Source organism: Argopecten irradians, unplaced genomic scaffold (assembly GCF_041381155.1).
Source record: "Argopecten irradians isolate NY unplaced genomic scaffold, Ai_NY scaffold_0345, whole genome shotgun sequence".
In the NCBI taxonomy this organism is placed as follows: Eukaryota; Metazoa; Mollusca; class Bivalvia; order Pectinida; family Pectinidae; genus Argopecten; species Argopecten irradians.
Window position 1 is genome coordinate 48,259 of NW_027187812.1, and position 12,564 is coordinate 60,822.

Genomic DNA, 12,564 nt, shown 5'->3' on the forward strand with positions numbered 1-12,564 from the left:
ATATAATCGATCAAAGTGATTTCAAAACTTCAAAATTGTTGATATATCATTGTTTCCCCAATCAAGTTTGTATAAGTTTTGTTTGATCAATTACATATTTTGGTTTCATTGATCTTCGGCTAACAATACTTTTGGCTTGTAATATCATTGTCGAATCATAATAAATAGATATACAGTCTAAAGAAATATTTAACAAAGACATTACAACATTGTCTCTTCATTTATCGACAGGAAAAGCTAACAAATGGATGCTGGTATATAATAACATAAGCGTCCTACTGAGAACGGCGATTCTCCAGTGTCTTCCTTACTTCCTCTTACTGATATTGGAAATGTTTGTGATACGTAGAAATTTAGAATATTTCAGACTAGAAAACGTCTACATAGAGGCAATCTCTCATCAAATACCTCGCAAAACCTAACCCTAGTCGTGCACATATCCTTGGCGAGTGTGTGCATCTTTCTCCTGGCATAACTACCGAATTCTGTAACACTTACTTACTATTCATTATCTGAAATTGGATTGTCGCGAAATGTATTAAAAAAGAAGGAAATGGATTTAATCAGTACTATCTCTGATTGTCTGTCCTGGCTTTCGGCTTCGGGTAACCTCATCACATGCCTTTTATTTTGCAGGAAATTTAGAAAAGCTATATTAGATGTTTGTCGTTGCATAAAATGTAGGGAATCTGTGAAGTTTTGAAGTTGATCAAATATTTTGAGAAACTAATAATATTCTGATGAAACTAATGAAAGATTGCAATTTCAATTATGCCCTACAACAAGAATGTGTAATTTTTTATAAAAAAAAAATAATTTAGCAAGTTAAGAAATATATTTACCTTTCTGATATGAAGATATGGAACTAATCTGCACAAATAATAAAATCAGTTATTGATTAAAAATCAATAATTGATGATGAAAAAAGGACAATGGTGCAAAGAGTGCTGTATTTACTCACAAAACATTCTACCCAAAAAAAATAAGATAAATTATATCACCGCTGTATATTTTTTCTGTTAAATTGGATGAAGTGAGTTGATTCTAGTAATGTCTAGAAAATGTGCAATAAAATTTTGAAGAGTTAATGCTATTGATGAAATGTTTTATTTATAAATATTTTAAACTATTTTTTGAATCACCTTATAATGTTTCTGCTTCAGTTAATGCTATTACAAAGTGTTTTATATGCCTATGTTGTTACATAATTTAGCTATTAATAACTATTGCATGTTTAACAGAATGTGTTTTTCTCAGCGTGTTATATCTTGGTTAGAATGTAAAATTTCCTCCATTGAAGGATATTTTTTGAAATATACACACACTTTTAGTTTATTTAATTTGTCTATTTTCGGCATTTTTTTAGGCAAGCAATCAAGATTATTCTTGCATGGAATGTTTTTGAGAGTAATGTTTGTTTTTCTTTCAGAAAGCTTTTGAAAGACCGTGAAAATTTTGATACAATTTTATCATTTTGACTTGAAAAGTCATCAATAACCAACGGCATCACAATACATGCTTAATATGTTACATATATCTACGAGTTTGTTTCATTGTTACAGTTTGTGTCGCAATATAATAATTGAATATTAATTTATGAACAAAATGATCGAGTTTTTGTTTTTATTGCGGTTTTAATACAGTCAAATATTCATATTGAACTCAAAGACGAGAATAGATAATTTGATTTAATATTTGTCAACAACAATAACCATAATGTCGTGCAAAAAACCATCCATCAACAAACGCCTTTATTTTTTTATTTTCTGATAGGAAATGACAATGGATCCCTTGCGTTCTGAGTGATATCATGCAATTAGCACATAAAGGATCAGCAGCTTTACCTTGACATTATATTAAACTATACACAATAACGCGGACGGACATACACAATAACGCGGACGTACATACACAATAACGCGGACGGACATACACAATAACGCGGACGGACAGCATATAACTTTAAAATATTTAATGTGCACTCAATTATTGGGAAGACTGGGTATATTTATCAACAACAGCCTTCATTAAACGAAGACAATACTACCTTGTATGTAATTTTCTTAAGCAGTGTTACTGAGTCAATGGCTGATGATTGAATGAGCTTTTGCGAGTCCGTTTAGCTACCCTTAAAGACAAAATCGAGTTGTATATAAGATATTACAACATTTATCGGTTATAATACATATTGATTAGGTATACAGTAACTGGTAAAAATCGTTAGCCCACGTTCAAAGTTTGATATTAAAGATGATTTCAAGCAAATACATTTTAACAGATAAGCCATCAATTTTTCATGACATCGATATTTTGACACCTGGCGAGAAATTGCATCATAGTTTTGACGGAGATACAATATCTTGTCAGGTGTTGTAACTTTTCTAGCTAATAGGATAGCTCAAGCATTATCTCATAATAATCTACTCCTGGTTGTAACGAGCATTTTGATTGACCGAACAACATATATCTTAACTCTGCTAGAGACATCACAACATCATTTTCGTATTCTTGAAGTGAACATGTCATTTATTTATACGGAAACACACGAAATGATCTCTACTTATCATTACCTATCACTTGTGTGTTACATAAGATATGAACTGGAATAAAGAAAATTCCCTATATCGATATGGGGATCAATTAACGCCTTTAACACAGTTAAATAGTGAATATGTAGATGACATCTTTACCTGGTGCACATGTCTGGATAAGTGTATTCATCATGTTACCATAAAAATAATGAAACTGAATATGACATTTTAACTCAATTCAACTATACTAAATTTAACCTCTTCCATGGGGGACCAGAAATCCCAGAAATATGAAATTCACAATCTTGAAAAAAAACTACCTGTTACTTCACTCCATATTGGAAATAATATAATTGATCAAAGTGATTTCAAAACTTCAAAATTGTTGATATATCATTGTTTCCCCAATCAAGTTTGTATAAGTTTTGTTTGATCAATTACATATTTTGGTTTCATTGATCTTCGGCTAACAATACTTTTGGCTTGTAATATCATTGTCGAATCATAATAAATAGATATACAGTCTAAAGAAATATTTAACAAAGACATTACAACATTGTCTCTTCATTTATCGACAGGAAAAGCTAACAAATGGATGCTGGTATATAATAACATAAGCGTCCCTACTGAGAACGGCGATTCTCCAGTGTCTTCCTTACTTCCTCTTACTGATATTGGAAATGTTTGTGATACGTAGAAATTTAGAATATTTCAGACTAGAAAACGTCTACATAGAGGCAATCTCTCATCAAATACCTCGCAAAACCTAACCCTAGTCGTGCACATATCCTTGGCGAGTGTGTGCATCTTTCTCCTGGCATAACTACCGAATTCTGTAACACTTATTTACTATTCATTATCTGAAATTGGATTGTCGCGAAATGTATTAAAAAAGAAGGAAATGGATTTAATCAGTACTATCTCTGATTGTCTGTCCTGGCTTTCGGCTTCAGGTAACCTCATCACATGCCTTTTATTTTGTATAAAATTTAGAAAAGCTATATTAGATGTTTTTCGCTGCAAAAAATGTAGGAATCTGTGAATTTTTCAAGTTGAACAAATCTTATAACTTTATTTTAACTATAAAAATATTATGATGAAACGTTATGATGAAAGATTACAATTTCAATAATGCCCTGCAAGAAAGTCGAAGCTTATTTATTATAAAAACTAAATTAGTAAGTTCAGAATGTATTTACCTATCTGATATAGAGATATAAATTAAATCTGCATATTAATAAATTAGTTATTGATAAAAATTTCATTAATTGATGATTAAAAAATACAATGGTGTCTTCCATTATTCTTTTCCAGTTCAATTTATATATCACAGTCTCGTTTGGTATTATAATCTTAAACCTTATGTATCATAAGTATATTTTGTTGTCTGAAGACTGTATAAAGGTGATAAAAAATCGTCATAATGACATTAAAGTCGTCAATCACCAAGGATAAATAGGTGCTTAATATGTACATATACCTATAAGTTATGCTATCAACTTAACACTTATCAAAGAAGTTACTCCATAATTACTTATATCATTGTAAAACAGGAAATAAGATTAAAGACTACAACCAGACTTCTTAAAATCTGTCAGCGTTGCACTGCACAGTTAACAAAAATATCAAGTAATTGTGTGTTGGCTAAAGATTTTTTCTGTAACGCTGGAGCAGCTTCTTTGCTTTTTTCAAAATGCTTTCAAAAACGGTTTGATAGTTTGATATGATTAAACTCATCTCATGGTTTTTAAGATCCAGATTATAGCCTCTACTTGCTTTCATTTTTACAATTTTGTCGAAATGAAATAATCAAATATTAGTTTTTGAACAAAGTTTGTCTTCATTATCGTTTTATCACAGCTATATTGTGACAAAATGAGATCGAGTGTTTCTCTGAGTCATTGACAAGATGATATTAGGAAAAGGAATTTAGCTTATAGGTGCGCACTTATAGTCAGCGCGATTCTAAAACAGGCGTAACATTCCTAAACGACTTTCACCTCTCCCTACATACAGTTTTCAAGTTTAGTTTTTATCAAAACCTTGATATTTAAAATGCATGTATAGTGACGATTAATGCAGGTAAATAATGATGCATCGAAGTTCAAAGTATGTCAGAATGTACCATTTTAACTTAAAACACGTTTTAAAGCTTCCCCTTAGATCTGGTGTAACGATACTGGTGTAACGATAAACAGTTACCAGGACTGCAATCGGTTGCTAGCTAGAAGAACATCCTCTCGTTATATTCACCCTATATATTATGTCATAGTTAAAGTGAGATTATATGCCGAGACTACAGGTGATGTTTTGGTTGTAATGTAAGGACGTGTCATGTTTGAGAGGAAAACCATAGTACCAAGAGAAAATCACCGACCAGACATGGAGGACTTTTGGTAATATGTCTTGGCATGTTTACCATTCAGCCACCACCACAACTCAAGGAGGTAGGTCATCTGAAGTACATAAAAGTCTAATACCGGTACATTGTATGGCTTTGAAGTTTGGCGTCACTGTCTCTATAATCTTCAAAGGAAGTCTCTGTCTCTGCAGGCCTGTGTGTTTTTTCAACTAAAACAAAGTCCAGGGACGGATAAAATGACATTGATTGTAAACCCTGGAATATCGAGGATGATTTTATTCCAATATAGCAATTATCCATTACTATGTTTTTTTTTAAACAAAACCATTTAGGTCAACGTATAGATATGTTAGTACAAATGACCGATGCTAATTTCGTAGTAACAGCACTCCCATTGATACCACTAACACCTGTGAGATAGAAGCTTTAGGGTCACGCAATCAGCTAGAGAATCAACATGTGTTCTTCTAAACTTCCTTGTTAAGATTATAAATAAAAAGGTTACAAGATGTAAGTGCATTCAGTCATAAGTTTGACAAGAAGGTAAGTGGTCACTTTATCTTTTTTGTATAATTATTATTTTTGCTTCAAGTATTGATGTAAATATTGTTTTAGTTTATACACATCAGAAGTGATGTCGAGCTTATCATTGTTTGTTTTTGTTTTAGGTACTATGGCTTCATTTCTGGCAATACTCGTGGTTTATTGTATAATTAACGTAGGTAAGTAATATAATCGACGCGCAAAAATGCGAAAAGCTCATAAATGAGAAATCATTAAACTAACTTGATGAAATAGTGTTAACTCTAAAATAACAAATAAATAACAAATATAGATTTTTTTAAAATGAATTTTGAATTGGCCTCATTGTTTTCATATCTTGGGCACATTAAAGTCACGGGATTGCTATTCATCTTAACATCTAACTATTTACATGTAAAATATTGCACTAGATATACATGTATTCAATGAAGGCGAAATATGCGAAAAATTAAACTTAAGTAAGTTTTTTTACAACATGCATTATATTGAATATAAATTTTACACAGCTATCTAACAGAACAATATTTCGTCTGGAATGTTGAAAAAAATATTTGCAAATTCCTTTGCAAATATGTGCATACATTGCGTCGATTATTTCAAAATATATTTAAAGTTGCATGGTCTACAGTGTATCACTTTCGCTCTTTTTGTCAAATTGAAAACTGTTTAATTGCTATATAATACTCGCTCGGAATTCCGACAAAACCCGAAGGTACTAAACATGGCGGTGATTGAAGGCGCGTAATTTAAAACCGGGAATATATTATCCCTAAATTTCGGATCTCTTATATAGGCCGACATATGCTTTTCGCGAGCTAAATCATCAAGTTACGTGTCCATGTTCAAATATCAAATGCTTAAGCGCCATATCGTTACAGTGAAATTAGCATGAAATATAACTTTAATGATACGTTTTTAGCGAAAAACTGCGAGCTGATCCCACCGCTGCCACGAATTGTAGCGAAAAAATGCGGGAGTTACGTGTATACGTATTTCCAGCCCGCAGCTCTCTGTAGATGCCTTCTATGGTAGCGTCAGGCACCCGCCACAATACCCGAGTTTTGATTAAAGTAGAGTGGGTCGTCGAGTAAAACACATTTTAACGCCGTTCCACGTGTATTCAGCAACAATAGTATTCACATGATACAGTTACAGTTCACAGGATAACCACTCCGCTCTCTCTAGCATAGAAACATGCACTTGAACAATAATCCAAACTACATAATGTAGCTAATACATGAACTCCGTCAATCAAGACCAGCAAACACCTGAACTCCGTCCTTCAAACCAGCAAACACCTGAACTCCCTGAACTTCAGTTTCGTGCTCTTTTTTACCAAACATACAGGAGCCCTGCGGGAGCCCTGCTGGAGCACCCCGCTCCTTTGCAGGAGCGGTGGGCTCTGGTTACCAAAATTGACAATAACACTAAAACATAACATTTAGATAAACGATTAGCCAAAAGTAAATGTTGACCGTGTGTAATATAGATGTGGACACTGGCAGATTTTCCAGGCTGATAATGGGGATGAGGGGCTATTAATACCTCTCAAATAGGGGGGGGGGATAAAATTGAGGGTGCCTCGCAGACGATTAGTGCCATGGCCGTAGATAATTCATTAGTTCACGGATTAAAGGCCCAGCGTGTCCCCCATCTAATTACCAGTTCTCAACAGATAGATGCGCAATAGAAAAAAACTAAATCATGATGTATAGACAAGTACTATAGAATATAGAAAAAAATACCATAAAGAATATAAAAAAATAGTACACGTTTTTTATAAATGTATGTTCACTACAGGAGTTACATCCCCTCCGTCGTGTTTTTCATGTTCCGCTATCACCCAGGCACGATACTGCGATTTCAACACACAGTGTGATGAAGGGGAAGTAAGTAGTTTTAAGTCATGTTCAGCAAATTGATTCATACACTCGTAGCTCATATTTATTAACTGAAAAAGTTTTAATTGCAGATTAAAGCAGGCTATATACAAAGCCTTATATTGTGTCTTAAGATTGCATGTTAATCATTAGTAATTTCGATTCCTCGTCAATGTTTTTATAATTTATCTGTAATGTGTGTATAACAAGCTTTGTTTATAACAGAGTGATATATATGGTCCCCAGAAGATCGTTATAACCGTGTTTTACAGTACTTTTTTTAAAATGTTGTCAGGTTAATTGTGTAAAGTAAGATTACACGATTTAACGCGATGGGTTCTTTGTTTGCGACCTTTCATTACAATAACCATGTCTATGATCAAAGTCCTTTGCAACTCATTTTTTAGATGATCATTATCAGAGGAATCTAGTTTTAAAGTTTGTTTTGAATGAAACTGGCCTCAGTTAAAATAATGCAAAAATTACCATGAAAGATATCTATTTAACAAAATTAACATTTTATATTATTCCATGTGTTCCAGAATGGTACATGAAATGTAGCTAAGCTAGGGCAATAACTTTGAACCGTTTGTACTGACTACAGTTTGGTTTCTATATCAAACCATGTAATTCTCTTTTTAATTGTATGTTGTTGTTCTTATGATGAACAATACATTGAGTTCAACCGTATGTTAGTTTATTTCTGTTAATATTTTTTTCTTCATCAAATAGGTTTGCTTTGTGGAAAAGACTGAAAATCAAAACGGTCACTTCAAATATACATCTGGATGCATGCATAATACGGTAAATTTGTTACGCTTGATTAGATGTAACGCTTAACTAATTACTGAAACCACATTTTAAAGTGTGATTTTAAGACTACAAAAATACATTTATTTGAAAATTATGCATTATTTTGTTAATAGTATTAACATGTTCATTAATGTTTTTACCTCTGTGATTATACATATGTAGAGATTTCCATAACTTGGGTTATCAAAATAAATTAAATAAGCAATACACACTTTGACAATTTCTTTCTTTTTCGCCTGCTGCACTAACAGTTGACTATTATTAATACTTATACACAATTTATACTTTCCCAAGTCTTGGATGTAAATTATATTCATTGAGTGCGATGTTTCATTTTTAATTAAAATGTAGCTGTTTTTTACTTTTTATAAAAATCATTTACAGACATGTGACTCTTTCTTCAACAATGATGCATCTGACCGAAGATCTTCAATACACGAGCATAGTGTCTGTCGCGAGTGTTGCCATGGCGACATGTGTAACAACAAAGGATGTGTGGCGATCATGGTATATTCCAACAGTTACATACTTCATATAAATTCATATTTACTAATTCAGAAACAGAATTTAAACAATTTAATATGTCTGTATTGCCTCTAAAATGAAAATTAATTCTCGTTTACGCGTTCATAACCACTCAATATAGTATAACTTGGCAGTTCTTTTGCATATCAATAGTCATGAGCTAATATTAAGAACGTTCTGATAACATTCTTGAAACTTTGATCCCAAATTTGAAAATAGTAACAAAACGAATATTGTTTTTATTGGTGCATTATGAATCAGATGTTAAGCATCATCTTAGTATACAGATACTATGAACCTTTTTGCGATGAGTGAAATATGCCAGAGATTACGAAGTGATTTAATTTAACAATTAAAGGGTTGTTATATCGCAATTATTGAAGATATAAATGCTGGGTGGTAGATAAATAGAATAGCGTCCATTAGTTTACATTATTTCCTATTCCACTGTAAAACATATTTTAGATGCGATGAATATTTGAATTTCCCGCTTCGCCATTAAACCTGAACAGCTAAGGCAATGTAATGCTAAATAGTCCCTATAAAATTTCTTAAAAAGACTACAAAAACTCACATTTTTTCAATACATTTTCAGTTTTCCGTTAATAATCCAGACGTTTAAAAGTTTGAATTTATAATACCATAACTAAACTGGTTCATTCAAAGATTTTCTTAAATAAGTCGGTTACAGTAAACAGGACTTTATTCATGCATATAGGTATTAATACACCCGGTCTAGATTGCATTTATTCACTCATAATGCAGATGATGATTATCATTAAAGCTATTGCAAAATGTAAATATTTCAATACAGTATTATTTTAACAGGGCCATCCAATAACAGGGGACCGTACTGCTTCCAATGTGACCACTTGTCGGATCCAAGCGAATGTGATCACGTGACAATCTGCGATATTAATGAGGTAATATTAGAATTATGCGGAAAGATTCAATCAAAATAGTAATATGCATTGTAAATATCACATCAAGGTGGAAGGGATCTAAATGACCCGACAGGGGCGTAGCCAGGGTTGAAATAATGTGGATGCAAATCATATTCCCCGATGTACACAGGAAAAAGTGCATACACGTTTTACGTACGTTATAAAATGCATGTAAAACGCATGTTGAGGACCACGCATGTAAAACGTACGTACAAAACGTATGTAATACATGTGTTAAACATGCGTAATATGCACGGTAAACAGACGTAAAACGTAAACGCGTGTAAAACAGACGTATCAAAATATGTGATATACATACGTTTGATCCAATTACAAAATCCACCTTTTTGTTTTTATGTACATTTACATTGTCTTTGAAGTTGCACCATATATTTGTCATTTTCAAAAGTAAAGTTTAATTCCATTTTATTTGTATTTTCGGTTCCTGTCCAATGACTGATATTTATCCATATATAGTATGTTGTATTTACAAACAAGTCACTACATTGATAAATTTCATAATCTTAGGATGATTTTATTTTTCTTACATCAAGTTGTCCTTAACGTCACTTTATCACTTACATTTTAAAGGCTTAAATCTGTCAGTGTTTTATACAGATCGGACCATGTTTTAAAAAACCTTAATGATAATTTTCCGGCCCCATCGCGATGATGATACTCCATCGCGGTGATCTGGCGCGACGCGTCGTCACCATTAAAGGGTAGCACAGGTGTCTGCTTCTGGTTTTGAAAACATACAATAACCTACCATACTATAATAGTAGGGAAAGCTATTATTTTTTTTAAACCAGAAGCAGATGCCGGGCTATGTTATCGAGGATGGTCAAACAGCAGTTGTAGACCTACTACATTGTACATCATGAAGCGCTGGTCAGCTGATATTGATCATATGTATTCAGAGCATTAATCTTCAAAACTGTTTAAATTTAAATTTAAAAAGACTGAATACACATTAGCGGTTTTGCTTCTGTTCACAATCAGAAGATGTGCATATAATTGTAGACTTACATGTATCATCATACGATATTGAAGCTGCTTTATTCTATCATGATAAAATGAAACCAAACAATAGAGGCTATTAAACATGTATTTGCATATGGGAGTATCATTTTTGAAAAAAACAATAACAACAAAACATTGTAGGTCTTCAATAACATTGATAAAACTAATGTTTTACGTGTAATTAGTAGGGTTATTTTACCAGACATCCGTTTTACATGTGGTGGAAAACAAACGTACGCAAAACATATGTTAAACATACGTTTAACGCATTTTTTTGTTCAAACGTACGTTTTACGCATGGTGGCCAAAACATATGTAAAACGCATGTTTTAAACATACGTTTAACGCATGATTTTTCAAACGTATGTAAAACATGCGTTGCACTTTTTGGTGTGTACATCAGGTACATTGATTTACCCTCCTCTCCATAAAAGTATGACATATTAATCCTCTCTCTAGCGATTCCCTGGTACACTGGGAGCGAAGTGACTTACTTTTTTTTATTGATAATGTATAAAGATCAATTATTGCAAGTTAGGAAAAATCAATTTCTTGACAATTTCAATTTACAATCTAGTACAATGTACTTGTAAAATGGTAATCATACATTAGGCACATTTAGCATTGTGTAAAAACTCTGTATTTTCGAATGTTGCATTACCAAATGTTGTAAAACAGTTGCAATGAATATATATGATTAATACAAGTAGCTATTTCAATACAGTTTGATTGACACCAATACAATGTCATAAAAATAGCATATACTATGCATTTTGACATATCTACAATGAAGTAAAAAAAATGAATCCACCATTGGAGACATTTAGGTACTTGGCGTACAACTTTTATCGAGTGCATTAAATTTGTTCTTCACTACTGCCTTTGATTTGATATCTTCACGAATTCGCAATGGAACTATTTGCGATTCAGGTGAAATATGAGTTCTCATTCTAGTTCTCATAGATATTGTGTAAATGATGTGGATGCACGGGAGTCAAGGAGTCTATGGCAGCTACACGCCTGCCCGACATCGTAAAATCCCTTTCTTGATAGCAATATCTATATATTTTCCAACACCTATATTATTTTATAGGTATGTGGAGTTGTGGAAGAAATTTTCCAACACGAACGGCAGTTCTCTACAGGATGCATGAGAAGATCTGTAAGTATTTTTTAACTTAGAAAAATAGTAACCTTATTTTTACGTCGATGGATTCAGTGCAATTTCAATATTTCTTATGTAAGCTGACTTGGTTCGTCCAAGTTCATTTATATCGGTTGGACAACTCTAAATACTGCCAGCCTATAAGATCACTGAGGGCTTAAAAGATGGTGCGAAAATTATAACACACATAAATTTAATTATATTGATATCGCCCATGGTTCACTACGGCGTCATTTGATGTACAGGAATGCCAAGAGTCTCTCATATTTGGTCGTGAATTGAACCGTTCAATGAGGTCCACAAATCTGTGTAGGCGATGTTGTGAAAATGACCTGTGTAACCACTGGTGTGATGATCATTCACTTGGTACGTATGTCAAGGAGTTATATACTACTCAAAATCTGCTAGGGATCACGTCAAAACTTTATGGTGAAATAGGAACAAAATGGAAAATGTAAGTGTTCTTCTTTACAGTTGTACATATGCCTGTAAACGTCTCTGGGTATCATGTGTCAGTCCGGTCAGTCATCCATAACGTCAGCGACACGTGCGTACATGTGTGTATACCTTGTGGATAGCATACATGGTGAATGTTATTGATGCTAGGGAAAAAGAACTGAAATGAAAATTACATATTAAGTCGAATTTTTTTTTTTTCGAAAAAAAAAATATTCAGTAATACATACAATACATACAATATATTTCCCATTCGCATATCTAGGGCTCTCATTCAGTTTCCATATTTGATTATCTTTTAGATCCAGATTACCTCACTCGT

General features: G+C 32.8%; 1 long non-coding RNA gene across 1 annotated transcript; it reads left to right on the forward strand.

The window, feature by feature from the left end:
* Positions 1 to 9,389: 9,389 nt before the first annotated feature.
* Positions 9,390 to 12,195, forward strand: LOC138312506 (uncharacterized). Its single transcript, XR_011206966.1, has 3 exons — positions 9,390 to 9,577; positions 11,715 to 11,783; positions 12,032 to 12,195. It is a non-coding gene; the product is annotated as an uncharacterized lncRNA (long non-coding RNA).
* The last annotated feature ends 369 nt before the right edge of the window (positions 12,196 to 12,564 follow it).